The sequence below is a fragment of the Delphinus delphis genome, chromosome 13 (genome assembly GCF_949987515.2).
Source record: "Delphinus delphis chromosome 13, mDelDel1.2, whole genome shotgun sequence".
NCBI lineage: Eukaryota > Metazoa > Chordata > Mammalia > Artiodactyla > Delphinidae > Delphinus > Delphinus delphis.
Window position 1 is genome coordinate 16,993,274 of NC_082695.1, and position 14,658 is coordinate 17,007,931.

The 14,658-nt window shown below is 43.7% G+C and overlaps 1 long non-coding RNA gene across 2 annotated transcripts; it reads right to left on the reverse strand.

Annotated features, from left to right (window-relative positions):
• Positions 1–562: 562 nt before the first annotated feature.
• LOC132436493 (uncharacterized) lies at positions 563–14,653 on the reverse strand. 2 transcript variants are annotated; one of them, XR_009521801.1, is made up of 6 exons: positions 14,534–14,653; positions 13,507–13,627; positions 12,033–12,128; positions 9,492–9,626; positions 3,667–3,737; positions 563–2,929 (listed from the first exon to the last, which is right to left on the reverse strand). It is a non-coding gene; the product is annotated as an uncharacterized lncRNA (long non-coding RNA). The 2 variants fall into 2 exon arrangements; XR_009521800.1 differs by lacking the exon at positions 13,507–13,627 and having other exon boundaries at positions 14,534–14,643.
• Positions 14,654–14,658: the final 5 nt, after the last annotated feature.

Here is a 14,658-nt window from a genome sequence, read left to right on the forward strand (position 1 = left end):
GGCTGGGAAAGATGCCTCTTGCTCTGTCTTGACGTTGGCCAAGATAACCCACTGTCTCAGGACTCCTAACATTACCCATTCATTTGTTGTAACACTAGGAAAATGAAAACCCGGAATTCAGTCAGCAAGATGAAATGAGAAAGGGAATTGTAAAGAAAAAAAAGTTTATAATTTCAGTATTATTCTGCAATAAATAAAATTACTTTTCCTTGATTCAGAATAGATGCGATGTCTATCTTTTGTTATGATCTAGACTAACATATATTAAAGAGCAAACACAGCTATGGTGTCTGCTTTCATGAATCTAACACATTAAAGAGAGGACACATCTTTAATCAGTGGACCACAGAACAATATAAAAACTCCTACAATCAATATTAGGCCCATGTTTCTAGACACATAGGATAATTAGACCAATTCAGGTAAGCAAAGGAAATTCCCCCCAAGAAAAGTTCTGATTAGGGAATAAAAGCTGATTTTTTTTTTTTTTTTTTGCGGTACGCGGGCCTCTCACTGCTGTGGCCTCTCCCGTTGCGGAGCACAGGCTCCGGACACGCAGGCTCAGCGGCCATGGCTCACGGGCCCAGCCGCTCCGCGGCATGTGGGATCTTCCCGGACCGGGGCACGAACCCGTGTCCCCTGCATCAGCAGGCGGACTGTCAACCACTGCACCACCAGGGAAGCCCTCTATAGCTTTTTTCAAAAACGTTTTTTTAACTTTTTACTTTATAGTGGAGTATAGCCGATTAACAATGTGATAGTTTCAGGTGCACAGCAAAGTGACTCAACCATACATATACATGTATCCATTCTCCCCCAGACGCCCCTTCCATCCAGCCTGCCACGTAACATTGAGCAGATTTCCCCGTGCTATATGGTAGGTCCTTGCTGGTTATCCGTTTTAAATATAGCAGCGTGTGCATGTTGATCCCAAATTCCCTAACTATCCCTCCATCCCATCCTTCCCTCCATAACGGTAAGTTCATTCTCTAAGTCTTCGAGTCTGTTTCTGTTTTGTAAATAAGTTCATTTGTATGAACATAGGGCTCTTGGGCACTTGAAACGTGTCTAGTGTGATGAAGGAACAAATGCTTAATTTGATTTAATTTAACTAATTTAAATATGAACAGGTACATCTGGCTGGTGGCTACCAGACTGGGCAGTGCAGCTCTAGAATCCAAAGAGGGGGAAGATGTGACCACCTGTCCCCTGCTTGCTCCTTGCAGAGTAGTTTACTAGCCTTTCCACCGCTGATCTGACCAGTGACATCTTTCAGTCTAGCAGTTTCGTCTTTTTGTTTTGTAGGGAAAAATACTGATGCCTACAGGACTATCAAATTCTATTAAAATACAATCTATTCCACACAAGATTCATGATCCAAAAGGAAACCCAAACCCTACTTTGTCTCATTTTATATTGACTTGAAACAACTCCCTTGACTTGTTAAGGCTTCGCAAGAAACCCAGACGCTATTTCCTCTGGCAGGTTTGACAGGGACGTGAGTGGCGAAGTTCCTATCCCACTGCTGAGTTCCTCTTTCCCCACCTCGCAACGTATAACCTCCCCTTCATCCTCCCAGGAAGGGAGCTCCTGACGCTCGGTCCCTGAAGGAGATCTCTGTCCAGTGTTTCATGCCCAGAACACAGAAACTAGGCCTGGCATTAGCGACGGTTCTGACTTTCCACACGACAATGGCACTTGCTACTCTTGGCAACATTTTCTGAAGCAAAATATGAGATCTCAGTTGGTGAAAGTTGGGGTGAATCTCTTCCTGGAGGCTCCCTTCTCAGATTCCTTCAGAACCGGGAGTGACATGTGGGTTCCCCCCGGGGCTCCTGCAAAAAGAAGGAACCCTGCCCCAGCACCATAGCCGAGATGGGGGAGGTTTAATGCTGAGACCGCCTGTAATCTAAAGGTTTGGGGGAAGAAGGGAAGAAGCAGGAATGAAGCATCATTGGGGGAAATATCCATTTAATACTAAAGTATCTGAGGGATCAAGGGCTGGGGTTACTGCATCTCAGGTCCAGTGAGCATCCCACACAAAGAGGCTTAGGAACAAGGATTAAAATCATAATTGATGCCAAATCAAAGGAGAATTTCAGTCTCTCCCAGGCAGCAGACGTGTGGGAGAAAGTGCAGAGGCTCTGGATCAAAGGCTCCAGACTGCCTCACCCAGTTCCCCACCCATGGGCTGTGCGACCCCCCATAATTCACCCACCTTCTCCAGCCTCTGTTTTCTCTTATGTGAAATAAGGACAATGATGGCTGCTTTTCATTCACCACCAATCAAACTGCCTGAAGACACTATAAAGGGCTCAACGGAGGTGAGAATTATTAATAGAAGTTGTTATTGACTCAATCACAGTGATTCTGAAACACACTTTTGTCCACTTGGAACCCTATGAACATTTGCCTCGCTGGTGATGGGATTTTTCCCCTGAGCTTATTGAGGTATTCCTGCCATACAAGAACTGCACACATTTTAAGTGTACAATTTGATACATTTTGAAACAGATATAATCACATGAAACAGTAGCGATGGGATTTTTCATTTAGAAGCTGACACTGGCAGTTGCCTTGCTGGAGGCAATCTAGGGAAACACACACACAGACACACACATGTGCACATGCACACTCAGAATCACACCACCCAGATCACACAGACAACAGCCCACTGCTATGCACACAACCTGTCACCACTTAAAGGCAATGAAACTGCTTCTTGAAAAACGGCCATGGTTCTTTGCCTTGGAAATCAGCTTCTTTCATCACATCCTCAGCCCTTGTTCCCAGCAGGAATTCAGAATCAGGGTGGCTCTCCAGATGAAAGCCAGCAAACAAAGCCCACCTTCCTTATCATCAGCATTTTTTCCCCAAGCAAATGATTGATTCCAGAGTACGTACCATTTTCAGTTACCCTTGAGGCCACCTGCAATTACAGAAAAGAAAACACTATGAGTATCAGATCACGCTGTGTGTTGTTGACATGGATCTTTTATCCAATCGGTGACTTTAGAAAAACAGATGGGAAACTGTCCAGTCAAATGTCCCAAAAGATACTATAGGAGACACTGGTGAAAATGGCACAAGCTTTTCCTGCACCATGAATCTTTCAAGTGCATATTGGTTGCCCCTTGCAAAATTCTTAATCCACTGAGGAAACATCTTTTTTTTTCTTTTTTTTTGGCTGTGTCCGGTCTTTGTTGCTGCACCCTGTATCTTTGCTGAGGCATGAGGGATTTTCACTGTGGCACGCAGGCTCTTCTAGTTGAGGCGTGCAAGCTCAGTAGTTGTGGCACACAGGCTTAGTTGCCCCACGGCATGGGGGATCTTAGCTCCCTGACCAGGGGACCAGGGATCGAACCTGTGTCCCCTGCTTTGGAAGGCAGATTCTTTACCACTGGACCACCAGGGAAGTCCCCTGAGGAAACATTTCTGATGAAGAAAGGTCCCTGCGTGACCTATAAGCTGATGCGGCATTTCTGAATGGCTTCTTAAATCAGGGGTCACTGGGGAGAGACTCAATGCTCCCCGACAAGGCAACTATAAATCCCACCTTTAATGCACATGGTCAGATTTTCATATGTGAATTCAACCGAATTAAAAAAGAAAGAAAGAAACCAAGAAAGCAGCACTTCTATCTCAGACGAAGAAGGGTGAGCTTACCTTGGCATTAAATGGACTCTCTTCCTCTGCCCTGTCCCTGGGCAGCTCCTCCACCAGGCCCTCGGGGAGAGCTGGAAGGACGCAGAGTGACTGTCAGTCATTGGTGATGCTGTTCAGGAATCACTCAGGGAGGTTTGCTTGATGTGGACCCAGGGCCAGAGTGTACGGCAGCGACTGGTTAACAAGCAAGGACTGGGCATTAAGGGCCACCCTCCTTGGTGGATGAAGGAAGGCAAAGGAGAGGAGCAGGAAAGAAATGAGAAGCAGGGTCCAGGCTAATAACAAAGCCATATACTGAGTTCTTATTTGTCGCTGTTCCAGGGTATGAAGCTCACACCATCTGACACCTGCAGAACTTGCGGTGATAATATTATTGAATACACTAAAATACCCCTGATTCTTATATGCTTGGGGCCAGAGGCTGGGGAGTGACCCCAGCACTGACAGATGCCGACCTGCATCGTCTACATGGAGCCTCACACCTCTCAGAAGCTGTGGACTGACCAGGAGCGCCAGGCTCCTGATGTGCGTTCACACTCAGGACTCCGCCCAAGCCGGCTGTTAAATGCACCTAGAGTGCCCTGGGCTCCGTGCCCACTGAGAACACCTCCTGATGGTGGGCAGTGTCTGGGACCCCGTAGATGTACACGGATGCTGCGAAGCTCCTGCCCTGAGACGAACGACCCCGTGGCTGAGTGACAAGTGCAGGTCAGCGGTCTAGAGCACCAGCCACATGCCCGGGCTCCCACGTTGGCTCTTCCATGTAGGAGCTCCTGAGCTTGGGTCAATCGTCTCTGCACCTCAGTTTCTCTCCCAGGGGAGTGGAGATAGTAAACCAATGCCCAGGCACAGCTGTGGGGAGGGTTGAACAAGACAATGTACATAAAGTGCGCAGTGGTGTTAGGACTTTCTTTGAGAAAGGTGACGCTTGTGATTGTGATGTGTTAAGTGGGACATATCTACTGGGGAAACACGTATTTTTAACCGTACGTATTGCCTACACAATCACAATCACATCACACAGACCCACACACAGACAACCCTAAAGCCCCATGGGCACTGACCCACACCACCTCAAGGGAACACAGCTGCTCCCAGGGGCTGCAGACCATGGCCATAGTTCTCTACCTGGAAACTCGGTCCTTACCCCACACCCGTAATCCTCATCCCAGCAGGAAGCTGGAAATAGGGTGACTTTCTAGACTAAAACCAGCAAGAAAGCCCCACCTCCCTTTTCTTCTAGATTTTTCCTCAGCCAGTGAGTGATTCTAAAATATGTACCCTTGGGCTTCCCTGGTGGCGCAGTGATTAAGAATCCGCCTGCCAATGCAGGGGACACGGGTTCGAGCCCTGGTCCGGGAAGATCCCACATGCCGCAGAGCAACTAAACCCATGTGCCACAACTACTGAGCCTGCGCTCTAGAGCCTGTGAGCCACAATTACTGAGCCCACGTGCCACAACTACTGAAGCCCATTTGCCTAGAGCCTGTGCTCCGCAACAAGAGAAGCCACCGCAATGAGAAGCCCGCACACCGCAACAAAGAGTAGCCCCTGCTCGCTCCAACTAAAGAAAGCCCACGCGCAGCAACAAAGACCCAACACAGCCAAAAGTTAATTAATTAATTAATTAAAAAACAACAACAACAAAAAACATGTACCCTTTTCACTGGTTCTTGAGGCCAACTGCAAATACAGAAAAGACGACGCTATGAGGGTCAGATCATGCTGTATACTGCCTGCATAGTTCTTTTGTTCTCTTGGTGAGTCTAGAAAACCAAATGGGAAACAGCAGTTGACTCAAGGGAAACCAAAGCAAAACAGACCAAACCTCCTCACGCCAAAAGGCACCGGCTTTTCCTGGAGAACATGTCACTAAAGTCCATTTTAGTTGGCAATTACATAATTCTTGTCCAAGGGGGAGAAATTGCTGCTGGTGGAAATGCTTGCTACCACGGAGTTCTGTAATTGACGCTGCCATCTTTGAATGCCCTCCTGAATCACATGTCAGTTGGTAAAAGACTCCTAAGTGACACTCTCCCCAGCATGGAAACTGTATATACCATCTATAATCTTCATTGTCAGATTTGAATACATGAATTCAATTGAACGTGAAATAAATGAACAAAGCAACGTAATGATCTCAGACAAAATCAAGCAACCCTGCCTTGGTGTTAGATAGGGTTTCTTCCTCTGCTCTGTCATGAGGGAGCTCCTCCAATAGGCCCTCAGGGAGGTTTGGCTGACTTGGGCAAGGAGACAGGCTGCATGGATGTGGTTGGTAAACAAGCATGGACAGAGCTGCCGCAGGGCCACCTGCCTGGTGGACAAAGGAAAGCAAAGGAGAGGAGCAGAGAAGATGGGAAAGACACAGCCCTTGGCTTTTCAGCAGAAGGAAACCTGTATCACTGTGAAATATTCAATTTACAAAACTATATGCTATCATTCATGACAGAGTCCCATCACTCATCCTGCCCGTTTTGAAGTCCAGTTAAATTACTGCTACATTTTTAACATCTTCCAAAAACCATTTCAGTCTCCATGGATCACATATGCTATTACCACATTTATCATCTGTTGTATAGAATTTTGCAAGTGATGAAAAGCAAACATTTATTGGGGGACTGGATTTAATTCCAGACAAAATATTCTATTATATTCATTCACTAACATTTTGTCATAAATACAATCAGTTATAGAAGTTTTGAAAATACTGACATCCTACTATTTAAAAATGGCCACAAATAATAGATGATATTTTTGCTTCCAGTCTTCCTGTTCTGTACTATTTGTGTATTCATTGGTTAATGGCTGGGCATACTCATACTAGTCAGACAACTGTGAGAGAGTTTACTAATGAGTTCATCCTCCAACATGACCCCCACGGCAGGCAGCAATACCAGCATTCCTAGATCAGCTTGTGGGAGCTACAATGGGCAATAAGAACCTTGCGCTCTAAATGCTGAGGATCTGTGTTCTGATTGTGGATTACTGCTTTCTGTAATGGAGGTGCAGACATAAAGGCAGGCCACTATTGTTTCAAACCCCACCAGTTGAGTGGCTTCCAGGGTATTTAAGGGAAAGCATCTTTTTTTTTTCCTCTCTTTCATTTTTTCCTTTCCCTTTTTGTGGGAGCCAGATATTTAAAGATTAGGATATTCAAAAGTAATCGTATGTATGGGAGAATTTAGAAAGTGACTGCACATCCCCAGGGAAAGACACAGCCTCAGAAAAGACCTGAGAAAACCTTAAGCTTATACCACAGAGTGATTCCAGCACAGAAACACCCTATAACAATTAAAATACACACACACACACAAAACAGCCAACACTGCGGAAGAGAAAGAATCAGATTTCCATAGATACCACATTATAAGATTCAAATGTCCAGTATTCAACAAAGAAAGTACAAGGCATAAGAAGAAACAAGAAAGTTTTTTTTTTTGTTTTTGCGGTACGCGGGCCTCTCACTGTTGCGGCCTCTCCCGTTGCGGAGCACAGGCTCCGGACGCGCAGGCTCAGTGGCCATGGCTCACGGGCCTAGCCTCTCCGTGGCATGTGGGATCTTCCCGGACCGGGGCACGAACCTGTGTCCCCTGCATCGGCAGGCGGACTCTCAACCACTGCGCCACTAGGGAATCCCAACAAGAAAGTATTTGTCTAAAAAAAACCCGACAAAAACCATCCTCAAGGAATACAATATGGCAGATTTACTACAAACTATCTTGAGATATTAAAAAAGCTGAACGGAGACATGGGCAAAGTCAGGAAATTGATTATGCAATTAAACTAGATATCACAGCAAAAAATATAGTAGGAAAATCCCCAAATACTTGTAGATTGAACAATACACTTCTAAATAAAACATGGGTCATAAAAAGTCTCAAGGGGCTTCCCTGGTGGTGCGGTGGTTGAGAATCTGCCTGCCAATGCAAGGGACACGGGTTCGAGCCCTGGTCTGGGAGGATCCCACATGCCGCGGAGCAACTGGGCCCGTGAGCCACAAACTACTGAGCCTGCTTGTCTGGAGCCTGCGCTCCGCAACAGGAGAGGCCGCGACAGTGAGAGGCCCGCGCACCGCGATGAAGAGTGGCCCTTGCTCGCCGCAACTAGAGAAAGCCCTCGCACAGAAACGAAGACCTGACACACACCCCCCCCAAAAAAACAAAAAGTCTCAAGAGAAAATTGTAAAATATTTTGAACCAAATTAAACGCAAATACAGTTTGTCAAAATGTATGGAAACACTGCCCTAAGAGGGAAATTTATAGAATTAAATGCAACATAATGGAAAATAAGATATAAAATTAATCATTAAGCTTCCATCTTAGAAAGCTAAACAAAGACATATAAAGTGAGCAAAGAAATAATAAAAATTATTGCAAAAATCACTGAAATTGAAAACAAAAAATCAAAAGAGAATATCAATGAAACCAAAGCTGGCTCTTTGCAAAGAACAATAAAATTCATGAACCTCTAGCTGGGCTGTCCATAAAATTTTTAAAAAAAGAAAAAAGAAGACACAAATTACTAATATGAGAAATGAAAGAGGGAGTGATCATTACTGAGCCTACGGACATTTAAAGGTTAACAAAGGAATATTTTGAACAACTCTATGCCCACAAATTTGGCAGCTTAAATGAACTGAACTAATTCCTTGAAAGACATAAACTACCAAAACCCACACAAGGAGAAATAGATAATCTGAATAGACCTATTTCTACCAAAGAAATTAAATCAATAATGAGTTATCTCCCCAAAATAAGAAAACACCAGGCCCTGATGATTTCACTGGTGAATTCTACCAAATTCTTACAAAGCAAACCATGCTTTTACTATATATTCCAGAAATCACGCTCTTAGGTATTAATCCAGTTAAGCTGAAAAATTATGTGCACACAAAAACCTGCACGGGACATTTTATGGCAGCTTTATTCATGACTGCTAAATCAAGATACCTTCAATGGGCGGATAGGTTTTTTATTTTAAATAATTTTGATACAACCATGCAATGAGTTATTATCCAATAATTTTAAAGAGAGAAGAAGAGCTATCAAGCCGTGGAAAAACATGGAAGAAACTTAAATGTATATTACAAAGTGAAAGAAGTCAGTCTGAAAAATCTACGTGCTCTGTGATTCCGACTATTCTGGAAAAGGCAAAAATATAGAGACAGTATTGGAAAGGGAAGAGGGATTAATAGCTGAAACACAGGGGCAGTGAGACTATTCTGTATGACACTGTAGTGGTGAATAAAGACATTATGCATTTGTCAAAAACTATAGAAACATATAACACAAAGAGTAAACCTTAATGTAAACTATGGACTTTAGTTAATAATAATATATCAATACTGGTTCATTAATAGTAACAGATATACCACACTAATGTAAGATGTTGATAATAGGAGAAACTGGGGTGGGGGCTGGGAGTATATGAGAACTTTCTCTATTATCTGCTCATTTTCTATGTTAATCTAAAACTGTCCTAAATACTAAAATCTATTAATTAAAAAAATCTGAAAAAAAAATCTGGCTGCACTGTTCCTTGGAAAGACCTACTTCTGCTAATGTTCAGCAATCAGCTAATACCCAAACATTAGCTAAGACCTTGTTTACTATTAAATGTAAACCAAACCTGAGTTGTAAATGCATCTTTACTTCTCTGGTCATAGCACAAATTACTGACTTAGTATATCTAAATTTTCACACATGGGAAAAAAGAAAAGAATATGGCTTAGCATTTCTATACTTTTCTCTTACATATAGTACACTGAATGAACTTCAATCATTATTATTCAATCTATTTAATGACTTAATTTCCAAAGTACCTTCAATTGACTCATTTGTAGGGTGCACTTTGGGGTATGGGAGGATGCCCATTTTTCTGACCCACTTCTGGGGGTGAGGTGCATATCTTCTTGAATGAGGATCAAATTTTCTTTTTGTATCCATCAGGCCAGATTCTGGGAAATGCATTCACAACAAAGAGAGCAGCTGACACCTTGCTAGCAGAAGAGCACAGGAAAATTAGTGATAACTTATTCACAGTTCAAATTTTGATCCCATTATTCACCAGCTGCCTAGCAGAGCCTCCTGAATCAAAGTTGGGCTTTAGGAAGATCTTGCAGTTTGGCGTGCACTTAAAACACCCAAGAGACAGACTGCATGGGCAAATACCTTTATTTAGATGGGGCAATATAGGAAGGCAGCACAGTATAGACTGAGAGCATGGGTGCTGGTGCCTGATCATCTGGGTTCAAATCCCACTAGAAGCTGCATGAACCTAGGAAGATTATGTACCCTTCTGTGTCTGAGTTCTCTGCACTGTCCTTAAATAGAACCTATAGCATCATAGTATGAGGCGTGAAATGATTAAATACAAGGAAAGATTAAGAAAGAGTACTTCAGAAATCCTCTTTAAGTGTTTGATCATTAAATGTCTGGAAGAATAAGTTAGAATCTAGGTAGGGCTGCCTCCAGAGAGAGGACTTGGATGGCTATAGGACAGGGAAGGGTGGATGTTTACTTTTCATCCTTTACGTGGGAAGGGCACTTTACAGCTCATGGAGAATATCTGTTATCATCTCCTGTGATCCCCAGGTCAGCCCTGTGGAATGGGCAGTGCAGGAGCTGTAAAACCCACATTCTGTAGTTCACAGCACTGAAATTTAGAGATTTTAAGTGCCTCGTCCAGTCACATGATGTACAATGGAATTGGGACAGGAATGTAGTTGGTTCCTGGAGAACAGAGATCCCTGAACCCCTAAGACTTCTAGATTTCGCCCTATATACAAATCAAGGGCTCCTCTCCCTCTTTTTTTTTCAAAATACCCTGCTCCAGGGTTTCTGTGGGAGAGAGTTGATGCCCTGGAAGAGATCCTGAGCTACAAGAAGGGCTTAAACCCTGACCCAGCCTCCTGCCTCTAAGTTTCAACTCCTGACCCCAAACATGGCAGATTCCTCCAAACAGAGCCCCTCTGAAGGACAAGGGGAAGAATTACAACCATGTGTCCATCCTCCCCCAGCATCTTCCCACTGTCAGCTGTCTCACATTGAGCCTTCCTGATGACCAGTGTGGACTACCCTGAATGACCAGTGGTCTGTTTGGCCCCCAAGCTGGCTCGGAACTCAGGACATTCCAAACCAACTGTCACATGACAGCTCTGCCAAGAATTAACTTCCTTTCAACGGACCAATCCTGGATGAGCAGTTCATGTGACTTAACTGGGAAAGTGGGCATCTAGGCTGGTGCATTGTAATTTAATGAATTGAGTCTGTGACCCTCAGTGCTTCACTATTGATGTGAGCAACTCTCTGAGCGGCCTGGCTGGGGAGGGGCCCCGGCTGCACTGGCTCTGAGTGCACACCTTTTCTGCTCATCCTTCCTCACCAGAATCCAGGCCCTACAAGCTTCTCATCGTCCCTAGATCATGCAGTAGCAGAGGACAGGCTCCCATCTCCTCCTAAAGGGACCCCTCCATAGCCCCATCCTAGAGATCCTACCCCAGGACTTTCTCTGAGGATGACCCAGGCCCTCCTAACCTCGGTCACCAAATGTTCATTCCACTAACCTGATGGCGTGATTGTCTCTTCTCTCCACTCTCCCAGGAAGCATCCAAACACCCAGTGATCCTTATGGAAATCCTGCCATGAAATCCCAGTTTTCTTTCCTTTGTAAAAATCTCTGAATCTAGACTGCTAATAATTGGTATTGGATTTTGGCATCACCATTCAGAAGAGTTTGACCTGTAATTCCCCTTTCCTGCAATGTCTATTGCTAAGATGGTATCAAAATTCTCCTGATCTGATAAAAACAGTATGGGTGTGGTTCCTCTAAATCTCTTCTCTGGAAGATTGTGTTCAAGACTGGCATTATTCCTATCTTAAATATTCGGAAGAATTCAGAGGAAGACACCAGGGCCAGAAGTTTGCTTTGTGAGAAAAATATTCTCGGTATTTTTTTTTATTTGATGGCTACTTTACATATTATATGGTGCACAGATATTAAGTATACAACTTGATGACTTCTTAGAAACATAAATGTGTGTACTGCCAACATCCAAATCAATATAAAGAATTTCTGAAACACCTAGACAGCATTGTTTTTGCTATTTCCCAGTCAGCAACTCCCAAAAGGAACCCAATGTTCTGACTATGACCACTATACTTTATATTTCTCTGCTTTCAACATCAAATAAATGGAAACACAAGTATGAACACCTTTGTATCTGGCTGAATATTATGTCTGAATAGTACTGGAATTCATCGATGTTGTTATGAGAAGCAAGAATTTATTCTGAATTGCTGTCTCAGTATACAACATTGTATGTATAAGCACAATAAGTTTACTTCCTCTACGTCTTACATACCCTGTGTCGTTTCTCATGGTGGTTACTCAGAACGATGCAGGATGAATGATTCTGTACAGGCCTCCAGGTGGACATAAGCATGTCTCCTTCATGTGTCTGAGGGAGAGAAGCCAGTCAAAAAATATATATAACATATCGTATGATTCCATTTATATGAAATGTCCAGATTAGGCAAATCCATAGACACAGAACATAGATTAATGGTTGCCTGGAGCTAGGGGGAGAGGAGAATGTTTCCTGTTGATTGAAAGTGTTTAGTGACATGGGCTTCCCTGGTGGCACAGTGGTTAAGAATCCACCTGCCAATGCAGGGGACACGGGTTCAAGGCCTGGTCTGGGAAGATCCTACATGCCGCATAGCAACTAAGCCCGCGCCCCGCAACTACTGAAGCCCGCAACTCCTGAAGCCCTCAACTACTGAAGCCCGCGTGCCTAGAGCCCATGCTCTGCAACAAGAGAAGCCACCACAACGAGAAGCCCGGCAGCACAACAAAGAGCAGCCCCTGCTCTCTGCAACTAGAGAAAGCTCACGCACAGCAACGAAGACCCAACGCAGCCAAAAAAAAAAATTAAAATAAATTTATTTAAAAAAAAAGTGTTTAGTCCCAGATTCCAAATGGTTTACTAGTTTTAGGAGTTAGTTCCTGAGTCTTAACACTAACTTTGGAAGGTCATTTATGTTCCTTTACACAGAAATCCCCCTGGCCAGGGACATAGTTCTCTGGAATAGAATTGTGACTCAGTGTCATCAAACAAACAAAAATAGATGCAACTTTCAAAGTGCTTGAAGTAGATGTACTCAAAATGACGGAGGGCAAAAGTTGCCAAGTCGATGGCTTTAAAATTAGAATGTTGATGAAGCTAAATTTCACCTTGTCTCAGGACACAGGAGCATAAACATGATTCTGTTTGAGGAAAGTGAAAAAGGCAACCTTGATTAACAATAAAAAGGAAAAATGGTACAGGAGAGGACAGCTGCTTCCCTGCTCTAAATGTAGGTGAAAATATACATTTTGCAGCTGTATTTTAAATATATAAGTTTCTTGGAAGCCAGTCTCTTGTCCTTATTTGACACTGTACTTCTCCTGGGGTTTTAACATTTTGAAAATGCAATCTCAAGTGCCCAAGTAAGAAAAATGGTCTAAAAGGACATGAAGGTCATATGTGGAATTCCTGTTTCATGTCAACATGCACTGAAATGAATTAAGGATATGAGAGGGAGGAAGTGAGAGCAAAGATGGCTGGGTCCTACTTTAGCTGAAAGGACAGGTCAACAATTGAGACAGTCACTCTCTTTGCTAAAATAGTTGGGATACTTCTTGTTCAACTCAGGTTTCTGCAGGTCTACCAGGTCAGGATCCTTTGGGGTGAAAATCACAGCCACCTGACTCAACAAAGAAACTAAAGCAAAAAAGAAAGGAAGGAGGGAAGGAAGGAAGGAAGGGAAGAAGGAAGAAAGAAGAAAGAAACTTACTGGGTCAAGTGACTGCAAAGTCTAGCCCAGGTGTCTGGGACTAGATGCTCAATGTCATCAGGCTTCATTTCCATCTCTGCAATCATCTCAGAGCTCCTTTCTTCTGTGTTGGTTTCATCGTCTCAGCGAATGGTAAAATACGCAGAACAATACCTAGGTCAACAATACCTTGACCCAGGTATTATTCTGTGCAGCATTGGGCCAAACACTTAACTAAGCTGTTTCCTCATTTATTCAGCCAACATTCATGGAACATAATATGCTACTCTTCCAGGCTATGAAACAACAGTGCACAAGAACAAATCTCTGCCCTCATGGACCTTACATTCTAGGATGATAGCAGGTACCCAGTGCCAACTAAAAATTGTCTCTCGCCATCTGCCTCTACGAGGATGACGTCACTAGCCACTGCAGTCACTGACCTTCAACACACCCTGAAAGGAGTTCAGGGAAGAGATCAGGAATGTGGCACTCTGTGCTCTGGGAAAAACTGGCAGAGCAGGCCTTCAGGTAGTTAGATCTTTTTCAGGAGAAGACTTTATGAGCCCAATTTCTTGCATCTTCAATCTAGGAAAGCACTAAAATCATTGACAGAGACATCTGTTCCTCGTGACTGGCAGCAACCTTCTGCCAAAACGTGTGCTTGATTGCACCTATCCCCCTTCACTAAAATCATATATATAGCAACCTGCCCCCCTACCTCTTCAGAGCAGGTCCTCATTTTGCCACAAATAAAACTTAACTCACAACTCTCACCTTGTGATTTCTTTTTTCTCCAGTCAACATCACAAAATAACAAAATGTAGGTTAAATGTATAGGGTAAATGGGGAGAAGTTAAGAGGGGATGAAAGAGGCAAAAGAGTAGGGAGTGTATATATCGAGGGAGTGGAAGGGCTGCAATTTCAGCAAAAGATGTTCAGGTAAACACTCCCTGAGAAGGTGGCATTTGTAAGACAGGAATACAGTGTCTATTTCTCAGGCCTGTGGTGGAGATTTAGTAAGAAAATACACGGATTTGTAAAATACCTTCGATAGGTCCAAAACGGACCTAAGAAACCTCTCTGGAAAGAGGCCCGCCTAGAACTCTAAGAAAGAGGTAAATTTTGGTCGGGGCGGAACTGGGATCGAGGTGGACGTTGCCGCGACGGAAC